Source organism: Euprymna scolopes, chromosome 9 (assembly GCF_053919585.1).
Source record: "Euprymna scolopes isolate OS-2025 chromosome 9, ASM5391958v1, whole genome shotgun sequence".
Classification (NCBI taxonomy): Eukaryota; Metazoa; Mollusca; class Cephalopoda; order Sepiida; family Sepiolidae; genus Euprymna; species Euprymna scolopes.
In genome coordinates this window covers 29,760,373-29,772,958 of record NC_136490.1, presented here as the reverse complement: position 1 = coordinate 29,772,958, position 12,586 = coordinate 29,760,373, and positions in this window count along the sequence as shown.

Here is a 12,586-nt window from a genome sequence, read left to right as displayed (position 1 = left end):
CTCGTCTGAGCTCCAATCTATGGTCTCCCCTCGCCAAACTTTCACGAGAAACACTCATCTAGCTGAAAACACTATTAATAAATTCCCCTAGTCTTTATCTGTGCCTAAATCTAAACGTGGATTCCATGAAAAAAGTTTCTTTCTTAGAACTGCACACCTGTGGAACTGTCTACTGTTTACCTGCTTTCCAGCTGACTACAATATGGCCGTCTTCAAGTCCAATGCAATCAAGTTCTTGATGAGCCGTTCCACTTGACTTAACAAATTTAGCGAATCTACACTACTTACGATTACTATGATTTTGATACTGTACCCTCTTTAACCCTTATTCTCGAGTGGCCGCTGGGCCTTGATAAGTGGTGAGTCCTATGTAAAAACAAAACAAAAAAAAACTTGTAACATTACATATTTATTCCTATCGATCATGCGATATAAAATTTATTTTGTCTTTATCATGTAACAGTAAACATTATTTTTGCTATTCATCATTTAATATTAAAATATTCTTTTTGGCTATTAATCTAATTTATAAAACTCACTATGTCCGTCTGTTTGTCTGTCCGTCTTCATATTTTCAAACTCTATCTCTACCGAAACTAAAAGTCGCAGAGCGGCGCTAGGGGCCTTAAGTGATTGGAAGTTTTATGGGTCGTTTTCTTTATTGGTCTTTAAACCGGTTAAAATAAAGTTTAAGGGGTCGAAAGGGGGTTAAAATTTAAAGATATCGTTATACATTTTGTACATTTATCTTAGTTTATTTTTAATCAGTTCATATGTGTATCACTTTGCTAACGTGGTAACGTCACCAGTTTTGAATCCTACAGTTTTTATTTCAGTTTCGGTTCTAGCTGATGGTAACCAAATATTTTTTTATATACTTTTGAAATCACGACACTATAAAAATATATATACGAAATCTGGACAAATTAATATATCATATTTAAGTGTATTTTACGCCCGGCCGAAGACGCCCCCACCCCGCCGCTAGTATATATATATATATATATATATATATATATATATATATATATATATATATATATATATATATATATATTAGCCCCCTCTTTTTAAAGAGCACTGGCGTAAAATGATTTCACTCGCTTGCGAAGCTCTCCGGATGAGATTGTTTACGGTCAGAGGTTAGATGTGCCGACTATCAACTAGATGGTCGTAGGTTCAAAGCCTGACTAAGGGTGAATGCTAGTCTAGCTGCATTTATGATGTACTGGGATACAGCGAAACAGTAGTTTATGTGAATGGCTATGTCTATACTCCTGTAATTTTTTTGTGTGCATTCATATTAAAAACCCTTTTTACTATTTATTTAAAAACAAAATGCAACGTTCTTATATATTGCATTCATAAGCAAAAAATCTAACTAATTTGCATATTCTTTTAAACATTCATTTTAATTAATTCCTTATTAGTTTTTCGGTTTTCTTATTGAATGACCATCCTTAATTTACTATTACGTGTAACTATATTTATGCAGATATTCTACATGATTTATACTTGCGTAATATTTGCGTAAAAAGGTTATAGTAAGCACAAACTTCTTTCTATATATATATTTATGTATACGTATATATATATATATATATATATATATATATATATATATATTTGTTTAAAAATTTTGCCTACCAAACTCCTTTGTCAGCAGTTTTTTGTCTACAAACGTGAAACTTCCTATATAGGGCATTCGAACACATACAAAACTTTGTATTTCTTTTTAGCCGGGGAAAATCGGTATAAAAGTGTAGAAAATTTAAGAAATGAAATTTGCCAGATGATGGTCGAACGACAGCATTACAAATATGCATAACATATCTTAGTAGGTCAGGCATTAACGCCAAAAAATAAAAAATAAATCGTAAGCTAAATTTTGGTTTCGATTCTCGGTGATGGCGCACGAGTCTTTTTTTAAAACTTTTTAAATCATTACAATATATTGGGTCCGATATAATATAAGAATAAATACAAAATCTGCATTCATCAAAATATCATATTTAAGCGTATTTTACGACCGAGCAATGTATGTATTTATGTATGTATGTATGTATGTATATGTATGCATATCTATATATCTATAAAAGTGAACGTGTCTGTGTGTTCGTCTGTGTATCTGTATGTCTGTGTACATTTTCCTTCGCAATAACTCTGTTAATTTTAAGTCTACAGACTCGAAATTTGATATACAGGGTACTGAGATTTGGGAAAGTCTTTGTAATCCATTTTCGGCCAGAAAGTTGGCTGTTAAGGGGTCAAAGTTCAACGATTTGACCTTTGAGAACTCTACCAAACTCCTCCGACAATTTTCGGTCTAAACACTTGAAATTTTAGATATAGGTCCCTTGGACATGGATCTAACTTAACTTGATTTGAGCCCAAAACAATAAATATTAAGGGGGTCATAATAGGGGTCAAATTTAAAAAACTTGACCGTTATTTTTCTCAGCATACACATCCAAATACCCGGGCAACGCCAAGCACCCATGCTAGTATATCTATAAAAGTGAACGTGTTTGTCTGTCCGTGTGTCTTTGTACATTTCCCTACGCAATAACTCTGTCAATTTTCAGTCTACAGACTCCAAAATTTATGTATAGTGTACTGAGATTTGGGAAAACCTTTGTAACCCGTTTTCGACCAGACATATGTCTGTTTAGAGGGCAAAGTTCAATGATTTGACCTTTGAGAACTCTACCAAACTCCTCCGCAAATTTTTTTCTCTAAACACTTGAAATTTTAGATATAGGTTCCTTAGACATGGATCTAACTTAATAACTTGATTTGAGCCCAAAACAATAAATGCTAAGGGGGTCATAATAGGGGTTAAAGTAAAAAAAAAAAAAAAATTTACCTCCGCAGTCTCTACCAAATGACAATTTCTGGTCTAAACATTTGAAATTTTACATAAAGGGTATTCAGAGATAGGGCAAGCTTTTTAATTGGTTTGGGTCGAAAATTTGAGCTACCAATATATAAATGCATGTACGTATGTTTGCATGTCTGCCTAAAAATTCGACAGAGGCAACAGATTTTTACAAGATCAGTATCGTCTTAAAGTTCGACCCTTAAACGACAACTACCGAAAAATTGACTAAAAACATTAATTTCTTCAATTTCTTCACCCTCAACTGGGTATTTTCCAACAGGGAGGGGTTGTTTTTTCGTCGGTATTTTCGAAAATCATCCTCTCTTTTCGATTGTCTAGCCTTAATTAACACCTACATCACTTCCGGTTTGGAGGTGGTCGTAACAGCAAAGATGTCATGTTTTTTTCCCGTTCTTTTCGACATTTGCGGTACGGATTCAAGGCTGGCTTCCTACTGCCACTTTTTTTTGCTAGTATATATATATATACTAGCATGGGCGCCCGGCGTTGCCCGGGTGTTTGGATGTGTATGTTGAGCAAATATATATATATATATATACACTAGCATGGGCGCCTGGCGTTGTCGGGGTGTTTGGATGTGTATGTTGAGCAAAAAAAAAAAAAAGTGGTAGTAGGGAGGCAGGCTCGAACCCGTACCGCAAAGGAGGAAAAGAACGGGGTAAAACCTTACGTTTATGCTGTTACGACCACCGCCAAACAGGAAGCGAGATTTTAAAAAATTAAGGCTAGACAATTTAAAGGAGAGGATAACTTTAAAAAGTGACCCCCCCTATAGAAAAGTGCCTAGTTGAAAGGGAAGATATTAATGTTTTTAGCCAATTTTTCGATATTTGTCGTATGAAAGGTCGAATTTAAATCGATACTGATCTTGATAAAATCCGTCGCCTCTATTGAAAGTTTAAGGCAGATATGCAAACAGACATACATACATACATTTATATATTGGTAACATAAAATTTTCGACCCAAACTGATGAAAAAGCTTGCCCTATCTCTGAATACCCTTTATGTAAAATTTCAAATATTTAGACCAGTCTGAATAATTTGGAAGAGACTGCAGAGGTCAATTTTTTTTTAAAACTTTGACTCCTAATATAACCCCCTTAAAATTTATTGTTTTGGGCTCAAATCAAGTTATTAAGTTAGATCCATGTCCAAGCCTCATAAGAGTAGTGGTAGATGGACAAAAATCGGATGCCTGCAATATAAATGCTGGAGTCCCTCAGGGTTCAATCCTGGGCCCAACTCTCTTCCTAATCTACATCAATGACCTCCCTAAACACATACTTAAATCATTCGTTGACATCTATGTTGATGACACGACCATCTACGGCAACACATCAAAGGCTGTAAATGACCAAGTTCTCTCTATGTTTCTCTCTCCTCTGATCTCGAGCGCGTGGTTCAGTGGGGGAAGATGTGGCTGGTTACCTTTAATGCATCCAAAACCAAACTCCTATCCTTACATCATGAACGCTCTGATCCCCATCTGGCATCAATTGTGATGGATGGCTCTCGTCTGGGTGAGGCCCCGTGTTTTGATAAGCTTCTAGGTTTGACCTTTACTCCTGATCTGAAATGGAACGTACATTAAGTCTGTTGCCAAGGCCGCTGGAAAGATGGTGGGATCCTTCTACCGCTCCAGAACATATCTCACTACTGATGCAGTTCTCTATCTATATAAAAGCCAAGTACGTCCAAGGATGGAATACTGTTGCCATATCTGGGCAGGAGCTGCTAAAAACAGCCTATCCTGCCTTGACAGAGTACAAAATAGACTTCGTGGCTTAGTGGGGGATGCCCTTTTATCTACCCTGCAACCTCTCTCCCACAGAAGAGACGTTGCGAGCCTGTCCTTGTTTTATCGTTATTTCCATGGCAGATGCTCGTCTGAACTCCAATCTCTGGTCCCCCCTCGCCAATCTTTCACGAAAAACACCCGTCTAGCTGAATCCACAGTGAAAAATTTCCCCCACTCTATATCTGTGCCTAAATCAAAACGCGGATTCCATGAACAAAGCTTCTTTCTTAGAACTGCACGCCTGTGGAACTCTGTTCCGTCTGCCTGCTTCCCTCCGGACTACAGCTTGGATGTCTTCAAGTCCAATGTTAACAAATTCCTAATGAACCGCCCCCTTAAGTAAACACTTCAGCAAATCTCCTCACTAACGTAATGTACTTGCAATAACCCTTATCCCTGAGTGGCTTCCAGGCCTTGATAAGTGGTGATCACTGTGTAAAAAAAAAAAAGGAACCTATATCAAAAATATCAAATGCCTAGACCGGAAATTGTCGGAAGAGTTTGGTAGCATTCTCAAGGGTCAAATCGTTGAATTTTGACCCCTTAATCGCCAACTTTCTGGCCAAAAACCAATCACATCGATTTTCTCAAATCTCAGTAACCTGTATATCAAATTTCGAGTCTGTAGACTGAAAATTGACAGAGTTATTGCGTAGGGAAATGTACACAGACACACAGATACACAGACATACACACAGATATTTCACTTTTGTATATATATATATATATATATATATATATAGCTACGTACAATGGAGCTTGGCTTCATTTAAACATATTGTAAGCATTTTGTTTTTAATTTTTAACTTGCCCATAAAACAAGTCATTGCCCTTTTCTAAGACACTAGCAAGACTACTCGGCGTTGCCAATGTGTGTGTGCGTGTGTGTGTGTGTGTGCGTGTGCGCGCGTGTGTGTGTGAGCTAAATCAAAACAATAATAAAATGAAAAATAAAGAATAAGCGAACAAAATAAAATGTTAAAACTTGTTTATAATCAGAAACAACAACAACAACAACAGCAACAACAACAACGAACATGATATAAAATAAAGAACATGCGAACGAAAAAGAAATGGTATAAATAACTCTGTTTAAATGTTAAAAGTTCTGAAAAAATCGACCCCCCCCCAAAAAAAAACAGAGAACGTGATAGAAAAGTAAAAAAAAAAGAGAAAATATAACTCTGTTTTAATATTAAAACTTAAAAAATAAAAAAATGTCCGATATGTCAGTGCGAACGTGTAACCTAACCCTAACCTAAAGACAACGACGCCGTCACTATAACCACTACTCTACGATAGAGTTTTGTTTCTATTTAAACTACTTCAAGAAAGAACGTCTTTCGCGCATGCGTGTTTGGCTAAATTGTTATGAAGGAACGGTTTTCTGCTACCCTCCCTCATTGTAGGAAATAATTGACCGTTTTTTCTAATTTTCACATATTATTCGACATCGCCTTTTCAAACGGTACCGGTTTCGACTCGGTCTAATGCCGCTGTGAAAAGATTTAGGCAGACATACATACATACATACATACATACATTTAAACAGACAGGTGAGATTTATATAATACATCACAGAATCAATTAATAAAGATATATTCAAATCTATTAACTCATTCCTGAATAGCTTATGTGGTAAGATATCAAGCTTGCAACATATGAAGTAAACTCTCTTTAATATGATGTTGCATATAATGCTATACCACACCCCAACCCGGTTAAAGCCGGATAACTTTGCTAGTAAATATATAAGAAAATAGGGAATATATATTATATAGGCATTCCTTATATATATATATATATATTCTAACAGGGAGGCCCGACGTTGCCCGGGATTGAATGATGATCAATCATTGATACATACTTTCATGTTTTTTTTTTAATTATTTTAATCTAAAGCGGTGAACTCACTTTTTTTTTAATCAAATCGATTTAACTGAGTATTTCAATTCATATTATTGCTCTATCTCGTATATTGAGCTTTCTTTATCTGCTTGGGATTGTCTTATTGGTACTAATATTTATTTGGACTTTGGGTTTACAGCATTATACAATCTGTAAACCTACAGCATCTCAGTACTTCACACACACACACACACACACACACACACACACACACACACACACACACACACACACACAATAAATATGAATAATTTTATTTCTTTGAAATCTGTGATAAAATACTAAAATGTAAGCCGATTATCTTCTATTTCCTTATTTTATATTCTCATTTTCGTTTTTATGCTTAAGATTTTCTTCTCCGCCATATTTGTTTGTTTTCTAATGTAGTTTGGGAATGCTTATTAATCCGGATTTGTGTTTTTATTGTTCACACTAATGACTCAAACACAACAATAGGTACAGCTTCATCTCTCTTATTACTTTCTCACTTCTCTCCTGCTACAAGAAGAATAGACCTGTAGTTTCCTCTAATGCGCGTGAAACATCACCATTTTTGCTCTGCCTTTGCCTATAAACTAAGATTTCACGTCTTTTCTTTTGTGGACATACGCTTTTCTTACATTGATTTACTTCTAAATATTCATATTTGGAAAAACGCTTACGTTGTTCTAAATAAATCACCACGCAAGCATTTTTTGTCAGGGGGTTTACTCTATAAGTATTATCAACAGAAAGAAAATGTAATATATCGAATATAGATTGTTTGCATCGTCTTAATTAACGGTTGTTTTTGCGTTTGTGTTATACATTTCAAATGTGCCAAGGATGTCCTGTCCAATAGTTGTGTATTATCGTATCGGCAAGTAGAAAACAACACACAGATATAAAATGTAGAATAGAATTATTCTGTTAGTACCAATAATAGAAGTCCGTGTTAGGTAGCAACACCTTGTTAGTGAGTTGACAGTTGCACTGCTAATTGTTCACATTCCATCTCACATGTTCAACTGTTTCGAATTATTTTTGTTCTCATTAAATATATGTGAACTATAGTCACGTGTTCGAGTCACGTCACCTAATGTATGATAAATAATCGGAACGTGGGCACGAGTACAAAGGCAATCGGATGAGAAATTACGTCAATAGGCAAAGGAGATGGCATTGTTAAATCGTATTCAGCGGTGAGAAGAAAATCACAGGCACAAATTGATATGGGTTCGTACACTGCAGCAAATAAGCTTATCTAGTTCTCCAATCTCACCTGCTGTGGTCTATCTGTCTACAAATAAAAATCTCTCTGGCTATCTTCAGCCATATTCGATTTCGAATGGAAGTGACAAACCTCAGATTTTGGTTTGAATTTATTTTTCTTTTCTTTTTAGTGTTTTGATTAGAGAGTGTTACAATAGAAAACCTAAAAAATGGGTGACGATGAAATTAGTAAATAGCAAAATTTCTTTAGGAGAAAGAGTAACAAAAAAAAAAGGAAGAAAAATTAATGGTCGCTTCCTCGCATTATTTATTATTGAATTTTGCGAATTTCGGAATAGGCAGAGCATCTGGTTAAAAATTAGTAATGGAGCCAAAGAAATATTAGTTAGGTCGAGTCACGCTGGAAACCTAAGGTGGCATGTTAATTTGATCTGATTTTTCATAACATTATTGATTAATAAATAAATATTATGATCTTATTAAATAATTGGGCTCTGTTAGATTTCTTTCTGCCAAATAAAACTATATATATATATATATATATATATATATATATAGTTTATATATATATATATATATATATATATATATATATAAACGATTATTTCCGTCTACAAAATGTCAGTATAGAAAAAAGAAACACCAGGGCCACACATTAATCCAAAATGGCTACGCTACCTGCCTGTACCTCATACATGTTTTATGTTAATATTCAGTCGGTCTAATTACAATTCGTAAATTGCTGCTTGAACATAAACCGTCATTTTACATTTTGTATTTACCGAACACTACAGAATACGTTCCGATGTCATTAGTTATCCCTTTTATTCTATTACTAACAATGTATTACAACGGAAGTAACAAAATTTCTATAGTTAATTTTTGCGCAAACACTTTCATTTTGTCAATAACGTTCGCTTCGATGTGTGTCTGTATTAATCAGACAAATCTCTACATATAAAGAAGTAGCATTCGTATGGGTGCGTGCGCGCGCGCGTGTGTGTACAACTATCCTACAGCCCAAACCACTGGACCGATCATAACCAAACCTGTCATGATGATGGTCGCCCACCTAGTATAATGCACACCATTTTTCAAGGTTAAGCTAAAAAAATCTAGCTCATAGCCTATCTATATATACTCTCCTATAGCCCGCACCACTGGCCGGATTATGAATAAACTTGGATGACAATAGTCTTCGACTTAGGGATGGGGCACACATTTTTTCAAGATCAAGATCAAAGGTCAAGGGCGGGACTTTGCTGTACGCTCAGTTTGCGCGTACTCAAGTGTACAGCAAAGACCCTTACAAAGCGCGGCTAGTATATATATATATATATATATATATATATATATATATATATATATATATATAATATATATATATATATATGTATATATATATGTAAAGAGAGAGAGAGAGAGAGAGAGAGAGAGAGAAAATAATAAGAAAACTAAGAAAAGCGGTAAGTAAATCGCAAGAGCGCGTGAGCGAGAGAGAGAGAGAGAGAAAGAGAGAGAGAGAGCAAGGAAGAGAATGCGTGTGTTCGTGGATTAACTTACCGTTTTCTTATTTTTGTCTTGACACTAATGCCACTACTACTACTACTACTACTACTACTACTACTAATATGTATTCATTCATGACACGAAAAACGTAACAGTGTCGCTTTCAATTAGTTTTATCAAACAAACCCCTCTTATTCAAAGTTTTCCTATATTTATTTCGACTTTTTTTTACATATATATATATATATATATATATATGTATAAGTATGTACAACAGACAATCAGATACTTTGAACCGGACAAAATCGACTTTTTCTCAAAATAAACAAACTTCATTTACGATTTCTTTACATTTAAAAACAAGATTCCGGTTCACAATTCGTACAAGTAGTTCAAATCAGAAAAGATTAAAAAAGGAGGGAAATGCTTTTACAGAAATTGAACTGAACCAGAATAAAAACATAGCAATGTCGTTTTCGCTTTGTTTAATCAAAAAACAACAATTCTTATTGTAACTTTTATTAGTTTTTATTCGAGTTCTTTGTTCATGTTTCGTATTTTCTTCATAGTCGTCGTCTTAATTGCTTATCATTTCAAAATGCATACTTCTGCAGAATATGGAAAGTTCTAAAATAATGACTACAGATTTTTGTAACTATTATGAACTTTCAAATAAGATTTTCATACACAAACACTGCCATATACAGTTATATTTTAATTGAACTTTATAGCTAACAAATAGCACGATCGGTAGTCTTATCAGGATTGCTTAGAACAGATAATAAAGTGCTATTTGCTTTGCTCAGAATTGGAACAAAATGCGAAATTGGTAATGGCACCAGTGAACGACAGTTGTTAAAGTAGCCATTGCCCGCCAGTACCCGATAGTAACTATCAGTGATCGTCAATATCCGCGAGTAAACGCTGATACCCGGAAGTAATTACATTAAAACAGCAGTTACCGCCTAAACACAGTAGTATCGACACGAAACAGCAGTGCTCGCCAACGCTCGATGAAGTGACAATAGCCAAATGATCAACATGGATGATGGTACCCGACTCTCGATGGCAGTGCCCAATAATTGATAATAGTAGATTCGTCGGTCAGTTTTCACCAGTGCCTGCCCCTGTCCAGAGGTGAAAGTAAACACCTGGAAATCACTTTCAATCACCGCCATAACCGCCAGACGCCAACAGTGCCCGCCACTGGATGACGATACCATACAAAGGATGGCAGTTTACGAATATTGAAGATAGGTCATTCCATTTCAAAATGGGACAATGGGGCTCGACACTAATTACAATCGATAGTGATCGACAATGATCAAACGCAAGTAACTGCTTAAAACGCCAATGACCACCAGTGCTCATAATTGAAGACGAACAATTTAATTTCGGATACTAATCACCGCCTACAGTAAACGCCGGGAACTAACAATGACAGTAGAAAAAGCAGCCAGTATCCACTACTAAATTCAAGTAACAGCTTCAAAATAGCCGTAACTACAAGTGGCCATCAGTGTCCTCCAGTGAATGTTAGCGCACAATAATCCCGAAAGTTGAAGATAGACGATTTTAATCCGGGAGAGTTGAATAGAAACCGACCGTAATCATGGCCGCCAATGATTGCCAGTTGTAAAGGAAGTGGCAACCAGTATCCGCCAGTACCTGCAAGTAATCTCCACAAACCAACACTTATCGTCAGTAATCCCCATTACTGACAATGACAGCCTGTAAATCTCGCTACTTGCAACTACCAGACAAGACCCGGCAGTGGAGACCAAATGATTCCATTTTGATCACGACCGCTAGTGCCTGCTTTTTTCTAGAACGGATAACCATAGTTTAATTTGTCTTCGGGGGAGGAGGCTCCTTTACCGATTCTGTTCTGGCTTTGTGTCAAACTTCCATCAGAAAACATCGATATACGGATAATACTATATATATATATATATATATATATATATATATATATATATATATATATATATATATATATATATATTAAATAATATTTTTGGATTTTACCGTCATTGGATAATTTACCTTACACCAGACTATCCATTCACGTGTAATCAAATTTTTCTTCATCATATTTCCTCTGCTTCACTTTTTGTTATCAAGTAAGAGCTTTGACTTACTTGCAGTTTCATCAAATACTTTTGTATGCTAAATCCGATCCCGCAGTTTGCTAATTTCCTACCCTCTGATGAGAAGGAAAGTGTTTCTTCGAAACTCCGCGGATTAAGGACTATCCGCTTATTAAGTGTTTCCTTTTCAGATTAAATATGTTTTTAACTCTTTTTCAAAGTGTTTTTAACGTGTTTTATTAACTATTTGCTCTTATATATATATATACACTAGCAAAAGTACCCGCCGTTGACTGGGTTCAAAAACAGCCTACAGGAAATGGACTCTGATTTATTAAAGTATAATAGGTTATGAAAAGGAAAGGTTGTAAAGAGATAGCTTCGAATTCGGGGGTATCAAAACCAAAGTAAAATATGATGAAAGTAAAAAGAAAATAGATAAACCCCATAATTTATTATACCATACCTGTTCACACTGAAAAACTTATTACAATATTCTGTGGATCTATATTAAAAAACCTTGTTAAACTTTGTGACATATTTCCATTCTATGGAGGTCAGGCGCGAACGAACACCCCATAATTTTATTATACCATATTTCTTCAAACTGAAACATAACTATCAAAGTATACTTACGCAGATAGATATGAAACGTCTTTATTAAGGTTTGTGCCTATTTCCATTCTATGGAGGCCAGGCACGAACACAGACCCCACAATTTTATTATACCATCCCTATTTAAGTTAAAATATACTTATCAAAGTATTTTTATAGACATCTATATAAAAAACACTTGTAAACGTTTTCTTTTAATTTTTAAATTTTTTATTTCTATACTTTGTGGACCAGGTGCGAACGCATACATCACACTTTTAATAAACCACTGTTCTGCAGGATCAACCATACCCATTCCTGTGTCTCGATACATCTTCTATCATTATATGTAACAAGTTTTTAAAAATACTCAACCATATAGGAGCCTATTCGTGACGACACACACTTCTCTCTTGCTCGTCCGTCGAAGTCGACGATGACCAAGGTATCAATCAGTTCGGCGACAGGGGTTTGTGGGTCCTGAGATGGCTGATGAGGCCAATCCCTGCTCGGCAGACTCTTCCACACTCTGAACACGTGAAGGCGGTATCGGCAGGCTGTGAACCTGCAG